This window comes from Dipteris shenzhenensis, chromosome 2 (assembly GCF_047967505.1).
Source record: "Dipteris shenzhenensis isolate YYH24624 ecotype China chromosome 2, Dip_SZ_1.0, whole genome shotgun sequence".
NCBI classification, from domain to species: Eukaryota; Viridiplantae; Streptophyta; class Polypodiopsida; order Gleicheniales; family Dipteridaceae; genus Dipteris; species Dipteris shenzhenensis.
Window position 1 is genome coordinate 3,785,186 of NC_141597.1, and position 5,416 is coordinate 3,790,601.

Here is a 5,416-nt window from a genome sequence, read left to right on the forward strand (position 1 = left end):
CTTCTTCACTTTGAATTTTGTCCTTCTTGTAGTCTTCTTCAAGTGATTAGCATTTGAAGATCCCTTAGAGCTTGGCATTTTGACAAAAGATTAGTCCTAACTGAATTTCAAACTGAAAGTGCATTCTCTGAAGTATACTTTGGCATTATTTTAATCCTCAAGCATCACACTAGCATTTACTCTAGCATCAAATGCCCAAAACTGTAAAAAATGCATTACAGTAGACTAGCTCAACTTGGAGGGCAAATTCACACAACTGAAGAAGAGTTTGAGAGGGCTTTCTATGTAAAACTAAAGCTTGAATACCCAAGTAAGTTCACCACAGAGCATTGTTGAAATAGTGTGCCTTTTTGTCTGGGAGAGTTGCGCATTATTTGACTATCTTTTCTGTGATTTCTCCTTGCTCTAGCAAGAATTGGCCTTCAAAATTCATCAGCAGTAGGCTCTAGGCATGGACCAACTTGTGCTAGAAGGGCTCAGGCAATGGTTGAGCAGAAAGGCAAAATTGTGTGTTTTGACATTTCAACTTGCTTGGATCAGCATGGGTGGAATACACCATCTCTGGGAGAATGCTCTAAGCCAGAAGAGTGCCCCATAGTGTAGAAACTCCAGTTGGAAGGGCCTGGAAAAAGTCACAAGGAATGGGGAGAATAGAGCTAAGCAAATTCTAAGAAGGAAGGAGGAAGAAAGCTCAAAAAGAGGTTTTAGAGAAGATAAAGAGGTGGCACTACCAAAATGAGTTCTACAAAGCCTACTAGCTCTGATGCCAAATGTAGAAGAGTGTGGCATAAAAGAGATGCATCATGGCACAAAGAGTGAGAGCACAAGTGAGGCAAAATTCATTGTATTAGAATGAAGGAATGACCTCCATTTTATAGAAAGAGAGGATGGTGTAGGCACCTCCCCTATATCAGTGGCAATCAGCCCCTACATCAATGGGGCTGGCCTAAATCAAAGGAACCTCCCATGTGGGGACCTTTGGCTTACATCATCACTTAGGTCACACACTAGACACATCATAGCACTAGATGTGCCTCTACAACACACACACACACACACACACACACACACACACACATGTGACTCCCCTAGATGCACACATGCACCATAGAGCAAGCCCTTGACCATAGTTATCCCAACACTAGTTGTACTCCCTTAGTTGATAACCATTTTAACCAACCACCTAAGGGAAGGGAAGATACTTACCAATAGGAAACCCATGACCCCCACGGACAGAGAGAATACCCAAACCTTGCCATTGAGAAACAACAACTTGCCAAGGCACACCACAATTGCCAAGAAAGATTTGAGCAATGTCTCAAGGCAAGCAAGGGACTAGACACCATCCATCCTAACTACCAAACTACCAATAGATAACCAAAAGCCTCCCATGTACTCAAAAGAGTGGACAAGGAAGGATCACAAGGTTCATCAGCAGGTTGAAGGAATATGATGTTTGAGGAGGACCCTACATGGAACCCCAAGCAAAGGAAGAGAACAACATGTCCTTTTGTGGGTTTGAAGAGCCATAGTCAATGGGATATGAACCAATCACACAACCCAAGACATGGATGCATGAGCTACATTCCTATCCCACTGAGATCAAAATGCCCATTGCAAGTCTATTATGGGGAAACAAAATTCTTTGGAGAGACCTCTCCACTGAATGAATGGGCAAATGGTTACCCAAGAACGTGTGAGCCCCAAAGTGGTAGAACCCCCTGTTGAGGATCAAAACCTTGTTAAGGTACCAAGTTAACAAGTTGGTCCAGTACTTTGAGAGTAATGACACTAACATAGTGTTGTCCCTATGCCAACATGGACTTAGGTAGTATAGAATGTGTGTGTAGAGTAGCGGCAAAGCTCCGCTTGTACTTGCATAAGGCTAGCAATAATCTCTCTTAGGAATCCTCAACATGCAAGTTCTACTTGCGATTCCTACATGTGAGTTCTACTTGTTGCAACTCCTACATGCAAGTCCTACATGTGATTCCTACATGCATGTTCTATGTGTGAGTTCTATGTGTGAGTTCTACATGGAACTCCTACATGCAACATGCAACTTGAAACTCCTACATGCAACTTCTATATGCAAGTTCTACATGTAGAGAGAGAATGTCTGATAATTCCTACATGCATAGAGAGAAGCTCTCCAACTTCTATAAATACCCCATAATGGAATGAAGCCTAGACTCTTTGGGGCATTGTGTTGAGTTCTACTTTGGTATTCCAAGCAATTGTCTCAAGTGTCCATCCTGGGGCACCAACTCCCTTTAGTAAGAAAACCTATCAAATTCTTGAGTATGAGATGAATATAACAATATGCCATGAGTAGAAATTATTCATATTAACATGGTTGTGTTCTACACTAAAAGAGCTTCAAATATACCTTTACATCTTGAAATTTAGGTAACACATGAAAAAGTTACATTAATTTGAAAGGAGATGGGTTTTCATATTTTAGTGTATTTTTTGTTTTACCCCCCCTCCTCCAAAAGAGCCCCCCCCCCTTGGGCCTCACATATTATTAAAAATATGTACAAATCTTAAAATCTTGCATATTTTTCAAGCTATATATCTTTTTTAGTGTGGAAGGGGGGACATGAGATTTTTATATTTTTCCCTTGCATATTTGAAATTTCTAAAGGAAATCCATGAATATTATATATGGACCTTGTCCCCCCATATCCTAGATTTTGGACGAGGGTAGTAACATATTAATTTTGAGTTGGCACCCCAGGGTATTCATGCTTCCTTGCACTGCACGTCCAAAAGCATGTCCTAACCTTGAACCTCCTCCTCCCCTCTCCTTCAACCTTGTAGCCCATCCTCTCCCTCTCCTCCTCCTCATCGTCCTCCTCCTTCTCCCTTCTCCTCCTCCTCCTCCCTCCTTCTCTCTCCTCTCTCTTCTTTCCCCCATGCTCTTACACCTTCTTCCTCTCCCACTCCTATGCTGCCCCTAAACCCTTAGTTTCTCAACCATTAACCTCCATGATCTACGAGGGAGACGAGTTCTCGGCCATGTACTCTAACTTGAACCTTAGATCCTCCTTCTAACCCTTGAACCTCTTCTAAACTCTGGAACCTCTTTCTAAACCTTGGAACCTCCTTCTAAACCCTGAACCTCCCTCTAACCCTTAAACTCCTCCTAAACCCTTCAACCCCCAATGAAGGCAAAAGCTTCTGTTTCCCAACCATGATGATGCATGTCCCTTTTACCCATGCATGCACTATGTTTGCTTGCCACACTTAAGCCTATGTCTCTCACTGGAATATGACTTGAGGTCCTAGGCTACACGTATACTACAAACGACAACCCCGATATATCTGTAGGTGACAAAAAGCCTCAGAACCCTACAAACTGAGGATACCAAGCTCTTCCTATGAAAATCGTGGGAAAGAGCCAAGATTTGGCATCGCTGCTAGGGAGACTAGCATCTGAAGTAACGAGTAAACATATGCAGGTATGTGTAAAAACAAACTACTACAAAGTTTCATGAACATAACACTCAAGGGCAAGGAGAGTAAAATTGTTTCCAACTCTAGCCAAACATATCAACCCGAAGCATCAACCTTTGGTTACTACCTTAAGAAAATTTATTTATTTCTTAAAAATAAGCCACTTCATAAACAATTAGGCTAGGTAGTGGACGCGAATGCGTAGAGCTTGCAATTTTGATCATTTTAGCTTTTTATAGAAGAGCAATTCGAGCTAACCATAAAAAGTTAGCTTGGGAAGAGTTTAGGGTGTAACCCTAAACCTACACCCATTTCCTATAAAAACCCACTCCACCCCCTCATTCTTCTTCTTCACATCTTTCCTCCATCCTCCTCCCCATTGTGAGACAAGACACTCCTCCCTCTCCATCAACCGCCACCCTACTCCCATCCTCACATGGTGAGTTACTTTGAGCCCATCTCATAGCGTGATAAACTAGCTATCCACCCACCATCCATTTGTCCTCAACAATCTCATTGCATCAAGAAAGACTTGGAGAGCATTCAAGTTCAGAAAAAATGCTGCAACTAAATAGGATGCACAAAAAGGGCCCATTGCCTCAACCATGAGAACCCCTCTAGAGTTCGCAGCCATCTACATCCTCTCAACCACGGTGACCATAGGCATTTGTGGTCTAGAGCGATAGCTCTGAGGAGGATTCAGTGCATGACCAAGAAGAACAAATGCCACCACAATCACCATCGATCTACACAACCATTGACGGGGCCCAGTCATTGGAACTTGTGTGGCCATCTACATTGACTTATGCTCTTTCCAAGGCAGCAACATCTTACTCAGAGAAAAGGGGTCTGGGTAGTTTGTATGAGAGCCTAAAATCATTGGAGGATAGCCCTAAAATGACCACATATGTCAGGTACTTTCTCCATTCTTACCATGCCAGCAATGCACAGGTTGGCAAGTACGGTACCATCATTGTACATCAGAGCCCACTCAACATTATTCTCAACTGTATAGTCATTCAAAGGGCCTTCTCACTCCTAGCACAAGGTGCCAAACACCTACATGGCCTACCGATGCTAGATTTCTCAAAGTGCATCCTCTCCTCACCAAGGGCACACTATTCCATAGGGACGGCATACTACTTCGCACCATCCTTAACCCTCACCTCAAGGAAGTAGCACAATTGGTTAAGTGCGACAAGAATTGATCCCTTCCACTCTGCACATTTGTTTTGCTGAGTAGGAAACTAAAGCAAGACTAGATCCAGCACTTAGTCATCTTCTTCACAAAAAAACTAGATGGTTCATTAGGCCAAAAATGTAAAATTTCACACTTATTGGCTATAATCATCAAAAAAGAGCTATAGGAATGAGAAATGACTCTGCCCCAGTCACCAAAACCAATTGAAGAGTTGGACATTCCCTTCTCACCAGTATCGGAGCTGTCACCAACTTCTCCTACTATCACATTGGCAAATGCAGATACCTGAGAAGAAATGCCTATTCTGGAGGTTGGAGTTGAGGAATTTCCCACGAGATGCTACAGCTCGATGCGCAACTGCAACCAATATATCTCCAACAACAATAGCAACCAGAGCTTGAGGGCACCAGAGCTCGAGGCAAGATCAGAGCACCGGAGCCTGAGGCTACATCAGCACCAGCACCACGCCATGCCAGTCCATGAGCCACAAGGGGAACTAGTGCCACATCAATAGTATGACTATTGTACCCAAGTGACTGAAATACCAATGGAACAACCCCCCACAAGTACTATAGAATCATCAAGGTGGCTACATGGGCACCACTTGTATCAGTAGTATTGCCAGCCCTCATCATCGTCTGCCATTCTCCAACATCAAGCTAGCGAATGATCCAAATGTCTGAACTATTCACTAGCTTGGCCAAGGAAGAATATGCAAGAGAATTGGATAGATAGATTGCAATAGAAATTGAAGAC